Below are 12,397 nucleotides of genomic sequence, written 5' to 3'. Positions count from 1 at the left end.
TATTGCCTTGATGGACCTAGAGGGTATTGCACTGACTAAAATAAGTCAGATAGAGAAAGACAAATACCACATGATTTCACATACATGTGGAATCTAAAGAACAAAGTAAACAACAAAAACTGAAACAAACTCAGATACAGAGAATATTTTGAGGGCTACTAATGGGAGAGGGAGTTGGGGGGGATGACAAAAAAGGGCAAAGGGATTAAGAAGTGCAAATGGGTAGTTACAAAATAGACACAGAGATGTGAAGTATAATATAAGGAAAATAGCTAATGTAATAAACATGTAAAGGGGAAGAGGGTACTAGATTTAGTGGGGTAATCTGTGAGTTATATAGATCTCTAATCGCTATGCTGTACAACTGAAATGAATGTATTATTGTATGCCAACTACAATTGAAAAAAACTCGTTGAATTGTACAATGTAAATACAAGCAACTATATAATTGTCTATTTCAATAAAGCCAGGAAAAAACAAAATAAATAAGTGCTAGAGATATGATGTACAACACGACTAGTCAACACTGCTATATGGTATGTTTGAAAATTGTTAGTCAATCCTAGTTCTCATCACAAGAAAAAAATTTTTTTTCCATTTTCTTTTCGTATCTATATGAGATGATGGATGCTAACTAAATTTATTGTGGTGATCATTTCACAAATATGTAAGTCATTTTGCTGTACCCCTTAAACTTATACAGCAGTGTATATCAGTGATATCTCAATAAAACTAGAGGAGAAAAAAAAGAAAGAAAATAAAGAAGCAAGCCACACACTCGAAAACATTATTTGAAAGACAGATATGTAGCAAAGGACTGGTATTCAGGATATATAAAGACCATCCATAACTCAAAAATAAAAAGACAAAGAAAAATAAGGCAAAAGATTTAAACAGACATCACAAAATGGCATACAAATGGACAATAAACATAGACAAAAATATATGAGTTATCAGGGAAATGCAAGTTTACACCACAATGAAATACCACAACACATACCAGAATAGCTAAAATTTTAAAAACTGACAAACCTACTGTTGGCAAACTGGAAGGACTAGAATTGTCACTCATTGTTGGTAGGAATGTAACACAGCCCAAAATAATTTGGCAAAATATATGGCAGTTTCTCTAGCCCAACAATTTCATTCCAAAGAATTTATACATTCACAAAAAAACATTTGGACAAGAATGTTTGTTGACACTTATTTATATAACCAGAAACTAGAAACAGCCCAGGAATCCAGCACTGGGAGAATAAAGTGTGGTATAATCATTCAATGGAATACTACCTGGCAATGAAAAGGAACTGCTTGCAGTCACACAGCAACAGACACACAACAACATAGATGAATCTCAAGAACAGTTTACCGAGTTCTGAAAGAATACTAAATCAAAAGAGTGCGTACTTTATGATTTCATTTATATAAGAAATTCTAGAACAGAAGGAACTAATTTTTAGTGGCGAAAAAAGTCAGATTAGTGATTACCTCTCATAGTGGTTACCAGGAGAGAAAGAAGGGATTGATTGGGAAGAGTTATACAGGAACATTCTGGGGTGCTGTTATGATTCTATATCTTAACAGGGATTTAGGTTACACAGACACATGAATTTGTCAAATCTCAGCAAACACACCTCAAGATTTGTGCATTTCATTGTAAATTTACCTCAAAAGAAAAGGAATTCAATATTAAACTGTTGTTAATGACAGGAATGCTGAATTATATAGAAGAGTTTACTGATCTCAGTGATCTACTTTGAAATACATTAAAAAATGGATGGATGGATGGATGGATGGATAATAGGATGAATACATGGAAACATGTAGCTATGTTAATGACGGGATCTAAGCAGCAGATATATAGCCATTCACTTTAAAATTCAACTTTGTTGTATGCTTGAAATCTTATAAAATGTTGAGAGGAAAAAAGCAAGAAAAAATCCCCAATTTTTAGATGTGATCATAGCATTGTGGTTAGGTAAGAAAATGTCTATACTTTTAGAGAAGTATGATGAAGTATGCAGAGGTAAAATGACACGACGTCTGGAATTTACGGTTGAACCAAATGTGGCAAAATCTTGGTAATTATTGATGCTGAGAGATGTATATATGGGGGTCCATCATTCTATTTTCTTTTTTGCAGATTTAAGGTTTTTTTAATTAGAGAAATATTAAAATAAATCCCTAAGAGGTAGGGCCAGCATGAAACAAGCGTGTATCTGCTTAAGCAAGACTTCCCTCAAGGCTAATATGGCTTTAGTCCAACCACCTGGGACAAAACAAGATCTTGATTTAAGCTGATGATAAGTGCAGAGCCAACAACCAGAGGAAGCTTCCCTTCTCACACGCTTAAGTTTGTGTCAGCTGCACTGGGCTTGTTCCCACATGGCCTTTTAGTGTCCTCCAGCCAAAAAGCAGCAAGCTCACATACTTAACTGGAGTTTCGCTCTCTTCTCAAGAAATCTAGTAAGTACCCTGTGAATTTTGGATGAAACCAAACAGCTGTGCTCAACAAAGCTTCCCAAGGCTCTCTTCCAAGCATTGCAAAAAGCTTCTTTAATCTTTATCTTAAAATAATAACTGTCTTTGATCCACCACCTCATCCCTACCCAAGATTGGGTTGCTTGCATAGCACTCTGTGATTACTCTTATCACAGCATTCATCCCACAATACTTTTTTAAATGCTTGGTTATGTGTTGCCCAGATTAGGCTCCTAGGCGGGGAGCAAAAGGGGTATCTTGTTCACTACTAAAAAACCAGGTAAACACAATGTGTACAACATCTACATGCTCACTAACATGTTTTTGGATGGCCAGGTGAACAATTTGTAAAACATGTACAGTTTACAGAGCTTTCCCATATGGTCCTGCAACCTGAAGAGCTAACCAGGAAAGAAATTATTAACTTCTCACAAATATCCCAGATGAAGAAGCAAGGCCAAGGGTTTCAAGATTTGCTTGATCTCACAGAATAATCAGTGGGTAAAACCAGGATGAGTGCCAGTTTTGCTAACTCCTCAATATGTTCGTTTCATCCTATCAAATTCCATTCTGAGGAAAATTCAAATTGATCATTCAGAATATGAGACACTTCTCTTCCCACAATCACAGAGCTTAGAGTTGGGAGTGTGTTTAAGAGTAAATGAGACCCAGTGAGCATGGACTTTACTTGGAAAGCAAGGAGTAAACAGTTGGATAACCACCACCACCCATAAAACTCCAGATGTCTGGGGCTTGATGTTTCAACATGTTAAATATCTCAGAGAATTAATTAAAGTGGAAAGACAACAATTATGCTATACACCATGTTAATTTCCGCCAGCCAGCTGACATCAACCACTCAACATGTATTAATTTGTTTCATAATTTCTCCCTTCACATAGGCCCCATTCCCCAATTCACATAAATAACCACGAAAGTCTGTGTTTGCATAGCTTCTTTCTTGAGAATGATCAGAGATTGGCTAGGATTACCTTGAGCTGTCATATTTGAGGTCAGATTATCCCAAACAATAGTTCATAAAAGACCTCTCCTTCTCTCTTGGCTTCAGGTTTGGGGAAAAAACTGGAAATTCTGGGTGAACCTATAAATAAAACACTGGCCACAGGCTAAAGTGCGCTCCATATCCAAACCTATCTACATGCACACCCTCCACAGCCCTAGATTTCTGCTTTGAGTTGCAGCAGATGAACTGCAACAACCTGTGTGGGGCCAAAGGTCTGAAGAGCAGGAAGGACTCCAAGCACAAGGGTACTCCATCTTCTGCAGAAGAGCATCCCAACGTCTTGACATCTCATCCCCGGGGTACAGTCATGTTCTTTATGTCATACATGTAGTTACTGAAATGCCTGGGAGCTGTCAAGTGTCTTGTGAATTACTGTGGATTGCCAGGTACTTCACAATGTTTATAGATGTCCCATTGCCTTGAGTCCCAAAACTTGGTACTGAAGTATCTTAGCCTCCATGTCAGATGCTAAGTTCTCTCTATGTCGAAATTTCTGGGGCCTTTCCCTCTCTAAACATGACTTGTCTTCATGCTATGGATAATGGAGAGGAAATGGATGCCACCAGCTCACCCCAGCTCAATGTGGTCTGCCCCATCCTCCAACCCAATACCATCTTCCACCTAAAAGCCACAGAAGGGAGCACTTTTGTCCTTCAGAAAGCTTTGAGTCTAGTAGCCAATACCTAATTCAAACATTGAGAATTTTCTCCGCTGCTCACTCATAAGCTACCAACTTTACTGACATAAACTGAGTACTATTCCCCCACATGCCTCGCTGTTTGCTTCAGTTCTTCAAACCTTCAGAATTTCAGCCGATACCAAAATTTCAACAGCTCTTATCTCCATCGAAAAAGATTTTCCAGTGCTAATCTACATTTTTTTCTCTGCCTCTAAATGAGGTATTCAAAATTTGATCCAAATACATTAAAAAATGTAAAGTAAAAGAAAAATAAAGTAAAAGAAAAATAATTTAAACAATGAGTGGAAAGATTTTAGAAAAATAGCCTATTGCACCAAATGTATTCCTTTGTGTACTACAAATATTCTAAACAAGCATCTGATTCTTAGGGCTTGATGTCGCTGTCACAGGACATCCCTTTCCCCTCTCCCCACAAAAAATGGGAGGCTGAATTTCGAGTTTAATTATTACAACTGAGCAGCTGGAACAAAATTACTTTACTGTGCTGTGTGTTCATTATTCAATATATCAAATTGGTCTCTAATTCCTTAATGATTTTTCCCTTTCTCATCAGATGTTTAGCTTAAAGGGAAAAAAATTCTAATTACCTATTTCCAATTATATTTTTTTCAATATAGTCTTATCTCTAGAAATTAAAGTTTACTGATGGTAACTTTATATTGATAGCGTGAAACAAATGCATTTAATAAAATATAACATTACGAAATGTTAAAGGCAATGTACTCTTATCTCTGAACAAATATCCTTCTTTATATTGATTGCCCAATAACCAATAACTAAAGATCCAGGTTTTGCTTAACAAACACACAAAGATTTCTGGCATAAAGAACCAGAAAGTGTTTTTCTTTTTTGGGGGGGTGGGGGAAGAATGAGTGGGTGGGTTATATGTTTTAGTTAAAAATCATAACTTGTTAAACCCCTTGGGCTTCTGGAAGAATGCAGAGGATTTAAAGAGCATTTCTTACTGGACCTCCCAGATGCTGGCAAAGTTCTAGGGAGTGAGGAGGTGTTAGGAGAGAACAGGCAGATATACACACACAATGGGTGTTAACTCAATTCTTGACTTCTGGTAGAAGAGAAACCTTTACAAAAAAAGAGATTCACAAAAACAAAATTCTTGGCTCTCCTAATCTTTGCAAAGTAACCCTCTTCTCTCCCTCTTTTCAAATCACTGAACTGCCACCAAAGATTTCTATTATACTGGCTGAAAACTGTTCTCTGTGGGTCTTTTGCCTTTTGTTCATAAAGGCATAAAACTTGTACACCAATAGGTTTATACACTTTCAAAGGTAATAAAATGAAGAGTTAACAGTTACTGAGTACTATGTACCAGGCACAATTAACTGTCTGTATTACCTCACTTAATCTTCACAATAACCAGGGGACATACAAAAGACTCAAAACCTAAGGTTGTCAGTCATACTGTAGAAAGCCTGGGGTTGTGAGGAGAACCACCTCGGCTGCCAAAGGCTCACAGGGCATTCATGAGGGAGTGTACCTGGGGTCTCAGTCTCTGAACCATTGAGAAGCCTGAGGTGTCAAGAGTAGGCCTCCCCTAATTTCTATCAAATTCCATCTTTTTCCTCATACTCTCCACTTTGCTCTTCCTCTATCTCCTTTTCTCCTCTTAGTGCCCTACACTAAGACTCGAGTCCTTCAGGACCTAAGGCAGAGACCATTTCCAACCCAGAGGACTCTCGGGGAGGCAAAGTTCATTGATAGAACATCATGTCAGCAGCCCCAGGTACTAGGAATCCTAACCTCTGCAACTGGACAAAGGAAAAGTGAAAACCACTTCTCATAAGTACTCTCACTGACTGGAATCAGGTGACAAAGCCACCTCCAGCTGCAAGGGGAGCTGCAAGGTCAAGGATCTGGCTTCTTTGGTCACCGCAGTGGGCAACGGGCAAGAGAGATGAGGTTTGGGAAGTAGCCACCCAACGGAATCTGGTCTCAAAGTGATTCTAACAAAATAAGGCAGTTTTATGTATTGTCACTGTCATACAGGTAGTTACCATGGTAAGGGTTAGTGAAAACTCTAATGAGATGGCAATGGGTTTTAAGTATCCACAAAACTAATATTATGCGTGCTTATTTACAGTGGCACACTATTAAAGAGGAATCATTGATTCTAAAGCACTAGCGCCTTTACACTAGCATTCAATAAATGGGTTTTAAGTATCCACAAAACTAATATTATGCATGCTTATTACAGTGGCACTCTATTAAAGAGAAATCATTGATTCTAAAGCACTAGCGCTTTTACACTAGCATTCAACGCAGTTGCCATAAAGTTGCACATCCCTATAGAGTTGGACAAAGACGTCCCGCTGTACTTCAAGCCAACTGGAATTTCAAAAAACACACAGGTGAACAGGAACTATTTATTCTGAAGTGTTGCCTTATATTAGCTCTATCATACACAAACATACAGACACACACACGCAGAGGAACCACAAAAAAAATGAATCTCAGACTGTGCCTTTCACTTGTAGTCATCATTATACCTCCTGCTTAAAGAGTCCTCATGTGCCCAGTGCTATTCTGGCTGCAAAGACAAGCAGGCTGCCTCATCTGTCAACCGACTCCAGAGCAGAGTTTCATTCAGCTCTGCCGGCTACTTCAGCAGGTATTCCCAAATCTTATCCCTTTCCTCTAGCCTTCTAAGCTATTTGCACAAGTGAAGAGAAACAGAAATCATCCTGGATAGAGAAGATGCTTTGATCGTATCTATTCTATTCTCATCCTCTGATAATCCCAACATAACATTAACAAATTAAACAATGCATAATAATAGTATAAGTTTGTTTAGTCATTCATTTGTTTATTCGCCCATTTATTCATTCATTCATACAGCATTCGCAAAGCTCTCATTGCCACATATTGTGTCAGGTGTTGGGGTTAGAAAGAAAAAGCACATATTTCCTGCCTAAAAGCACATATCTATTACTTCCTAGCTTCACTTCTTGACATTGGTGCTCAACATTCAAAAATGTTGGGAGGTGGTGGGGACCCTTATGCCTTATGAAGATGTTGGTGGCAGTATGCCACCCAAGAAAAGCAGGCAGGAAGGGGTTGGAAGCATGAAGGTGGCAAACAGAAGAGGCAGCCTGGCGGAATCATTAGGAAGATTGGTTATGTTGAACAAATAAGTAAATACATTGAAAATAAAAGGAGCTAGTTTTCTCAGAAATCTCAGCTTTGAGATTTCTAAACTTGAAAAGGCTAGAAAGACCTCTGAGGTGTTATACTGGATGAACTGATATGAACTGATGAGTTTTCAATATATACTCAGATATAGAAATACCATTTTCTCTATATTTCTATGTATGTGTGTATTTCTGTATGTGTTTTTATATATGCACATATGTATATATTATAGGAGCAATGAGCACAGTGAGCAATCAGATTTTGGTTTCTAAATAACATCCTTAACTAAAAAGGAACTGGAGAGATGTTTGAAGAAGTCGATTTCAGTGTTGGGGCATGGAAAATACAAGATGAGCCTGGAACATCTGTGTCAGAAAGCAAGGAAATGCTTAATAAATGATGGGTATAGGTCAAGAGGATATAAGAGCCAGTTTGAAGGAGCTCATATTGGGAAGAGTTTGAGGATTAAAATGATAGTCACAGGTTAAAATCCGCTGAATAAAATAGAACCATGAGTCCACAATGAAATAAAATACATATACGAATGGAAGAGGAAGGAACGCTCTTACAGTAGAAAGCCAAAGTAATAAATGTAGAAAAATAGTGGACATAGATCATCACTATTAGGCAACCATCGTGATAGTGGAATCAGGTGGGAGTTGACCATGGATACTAAGGCTGATGGGTGATGTTTTGATGAGGAACAGGATATTCGTATAATAATACATCTCCCCATAGTAATCAAGTATAAAGGAAAATGATGCTTTACAGTAGAGACATCTGGCAGATCCCAACTTGACCAGATCAAGGTTAACCAGCAATAAGATGGATCATCACCATGTACATCTTGATGTGATACACCAGGAAGAGCTCAGTATCATTTCTGTGGTTTCTCCCCAATAGTGCATGGCCTGAGCTGATCATAAGGAAACACTTCACAGAACCAGGGGGAAAGCTGTCCTACAGAATGAAAGGCCTATCAAGGGCATGAGACACAGGGAAGAGACTGAGCAATGATTCTGGAATAAAGAATATGGTTGAGATGTGGTTACTAAATGCAATACAGGTTTCTGATAGGATCCTGGATCAGAAAGGAAAAAGGGAAATTGTTAGAACACTTGGAGAAATCTGAGCAAGGTATGTGGATTGTACAGTGAGTATTACTGTATCAGTGCTGATCTCCTGCCTGGGATGCTTGTACAATAACGTCAGAGGAGAGATCCTTGTTTAGATCAGTAGTATTAAAAGTGATGAGTCATCATGTAAGAAAAATATGTGTGTTGTGTACATATCCACGTGCACCTGTAGAGAGAGAGAGAAAGGGTGACCAAAAATTGATGTAAAATATTAACAATTGGAAAATCTGGGTGAGGTGAAGGGGACACAGAAGTCTTTGTACTATTTTTACAACTTTTTGGTAGGTTTGAGACTATTGCTATTTTTTTAAAAAATACATATAAGAAAGACGACTCTGGCCCTGAAGTCACACAAACCTGAGTTTAAATTCTAATTCAGCAATTTTCTTTGATCTATGAACCTAAGGAAATAATTTGAGGCTCAGTTGCAGCATTAAAAAAAAATAACTCCTACTGCACCTCACAGAATTGGTCTAAAGATAAACTCGATAACCAATTTACAACCAATAATAACCATTTACTGAGGACTTACTCTATATAATAATATTTAAAAATACTATTTCTAAACCACTCAACAACCTGACATAAGTATTATGATTTTCGATTTACAATATAATAGCCTGAGACTCAGAAAAATGACATATCCTCTCTATAAGAAAAAGAGCAGAAAGTCAGCTTCAAAACCCCATCCTCTTTTCATTCCACTGGGCTTCTGGGATGGGCAGTGCCCTCCAGTGTGCTTCGGTTGTTGAAGGATCTCAATTAATATTGACTTTCTACCAAGTCGTCTAGTAAGAGAGCAAACATTAGAATAAGTGATTATAACATAATGTGTTAATAATATGTACATACAGAATGCAGTGCAAAACTAGAGAAAGAAGAAAGTGATTTTTTGAGATCTGGCTAAGGGGCAAAAGGTGAGGAGGAGGTTTCGAAAGCAGTAATACTTGAATCAATGTTGCGGGATGAGGCGGCAAAGGAGAAAAAAGAGACAAGGGATTTCAGGCAAAAGTTCGGCAGATGCAGTCACACTGGTATGACAGCAGGGATGTTGGGGGAAACAGTGAATGAAGTGAGGACACAGGCTGGGAAGTGGTAAAGGATTCTAGACAGGTAGGCAGAAACCAGATCAGGAAGGCTCTTGTGTGCCATGCTTAGTTTACACCTTGTCCTCTTGGCTAGGGATGATGTGGCACATCTGCTATCATCGACACTCTACACATCTCAGACGTTACAAATCATAGCACTTTATTATACTTCAGACAGCCATGACCAAACACCTGGAATTGGCGACTAAAATAGAACCACCTGCTGTCTCTACTCTAAGCGATGGGAAGCTTACAGGATTTTTACAGGAGGCTGGTAAGATTGGCTCTATGCGTAACAAAACTCAAGCAGGATATCAATGAGGATTGGTCAAGAAACAGACTACAGGCATAGTGACCAGTGAGAATGTTAGATAGGGCAAGGGTCTCAAGGTCTGGGTGGTTCTTACTCAATGCTGTTCTTGCTAACTGTTAAAATGTAAGCACAAAATTATGCAGATGCAGCTGTAAACAGGATGAGCTTCATAGGAACCAACCAAATAAGTGTAGCCAACTGCAAAGAAGAAAGTAATGTGTAATTAACCAAAAATGTATGTAAGCAATGGCTAAGCCACTCTTTGGGGAGACAAAGCTTTGGATGTGAATCCTATCTCCTTTACTTGCTGCAAGTAAAACTAATAACGGCGACATCTCATTCTCAAATAGAACATCCCATGCAGAGAATGACTTGAGTTCTGTAACAAAAAGGCCACTACAATAATCCCGTGCCTTGCATAAATGAGAGGTGCACATACAAATGAAGTCAGAATTGGGTGAAACTTCAAGCTTTTATCTAGTCCTTATCAGGAGGCATATTATGGTGGAGAAAGCATTTAAAATATTTCTCAAACAATAAAATCCAGCGCCCAGGATAAGCTGAAAGTGGTGTTCAGGGGACAGTGAGACCAGAATTGGGAGTGAAGCAGGCAGACCGAGAGAGATGTGAGTACATTCACTGACCTTGAAATTCCATGTAAATACAATTGCAAACTGACCACAGCAGTATTGAACCACCCCTAGGTGCTCTAGGCCTATTAATCATTTCCTCCAACATTTAGGTGCTCAGTGAAAGAACATTATTAGAAGGCAATTAGTCACAGTTTCTACATCTTGAAAAAGACATATGATATTTAAGTACATAAGTTAAAACACACACAAAGATATACCCAAGTGTGTGCACAGACATATGACATAATTAGGAAGCATTGCAACCCAGAATATGGGACAAGAAACTGGTTTCTTGAGTTTGAGGAGCAGTCGAGTGTTGGATACAGGAAAAAAAAAAAAGTACCATACAGAACAGAGTTTCATCTCTTCTCTCAGCCAGTTTCCTTGACTGAAAAATGAGAGGAATGAAAAAGGTAACCTCTTCCAACGTCATAACGCTGACTCCAAGCTCTCCTGCCAGAAGAGAACAGCAGAGAGGTTTGGGACAGAGTTCTTGCCATGAGTGTAAAAAAGTCAGGCTAAATCTATGTGCAGATCCGGTGAGGGCAGCAGCTCACATCAGATCTAGTAACGTGGTAATACGATTGAGAAAACTGAAAACACATTGTAAGTGAAGGCCTGGGGAGCATACAACAGTCTGCTTTAAGATGCTGACTGTTTTTGAAATAAAACTTTAAAATGTGCCATAAAAAGCAACTATTCCTCTGGGGGAAGAGTGGCCTAAAGTGTCTTTGATTGTAACGATGGGAAAGACTTTCATCTGTGCTCTTTACGAGGTTAATTGTAACACTCCCCCAAGCTCAGGAACCCTTTTCTGAATCTTGTGGTTGTAACCTGACACGCTGCATGATAAACCTTCGTTTTTCAACAGGCACATTCCAAAATGTTAAAAAGTGGCTCAGAAAGCAGTCCAAATGAGTGAAAGCTGATAAGAAGCTCTGTTTTTGCTAGTGTGCATATGCATGTATGTACAAACACACACACAGCCTGCAGACCTCCTACTGCACCCAATGAAATTCCTTTATCTTTTGGACTTCTCTAAGCGATCGAGTTTCACCAGAAAGGACACCACAAACCCACAGAAATGTGAAGCTCTTAGCACAATGCTTGGCACATGGTAACGCCCTCAATAGCTCATAACCGTTACCATCTTATCCTTTTCTTCATTACTGCTGATGACTTATAACTGTTAGTATTTAGCAGTCATTGAGAGGTTTATTCCTTCCAATGAGGTCATCTTCATGAAACATATAACCACCGAAATCCCCTACGGAATGCTGTTGGGGTTGCCTTCTTTTACAAACAGGTATGAGACAGTTACCATAAATTTGTCTCCACCACGTTGTTTTCCACAATTCTTGTAGATACAAGGCCTCAACAGAAAATTATGATTCATACTTTCTTCCCAGATACTAATAGGAATATCCTGCTATACTTCCATGGCTCCCTTAAAACAAGCTCATTAATAATTATGTGTTACTGTTTATGGATCATTTACTACATGCCAGACATAGTGCTAATAGCTTTTCTGCTTATTCACTTTTTTCATCTTCATGTCAACCCCGTGAGATGATGCTGCTATTATTGTCACCTCCTTGAGGTGACCGAGGCTTGGAAAGGCTAAGTTATACAAGATCATTCATTTATCAGGAAGGTACACAGCTGGTAAAGGCTGGAATACACACTTAAACAAAGTGTTTCTGAATCCAACATCCACACTAATGTCTTCCACTACTCTGTAATTACTAAATAGTTAACTTAGGGTACTTAAATGAACTTCAGGGGATCCACGAGGCCGTAGGAGCTGCATGTAAAACAATGTGTGTATGTACACATTTTCCTCAGAAGAAGTCCAATCTTTACAATATTTTGA

The sequence above is a fragment of the Pteropus alecto genome, unplaced genomic scaffold (genome assembly GCF_000325575.1).
Source record: "Pteropus alecto unplaced genomic scaffold, ASM32557v1 scaffold95, whole genome shotgun sequence".
Taxonomy (NCBI): domain Eukaryota; kingdom Metazoa; phylum Chordata; class Mammalia; order Chiroptera; family Pteropodidae; genus Pteropus; species Pteropus alecto.
The sequence above is the reverse complement of the archived record's forward strand: the minus strand, read 5'-3'. Positions refer to the sequence as shown.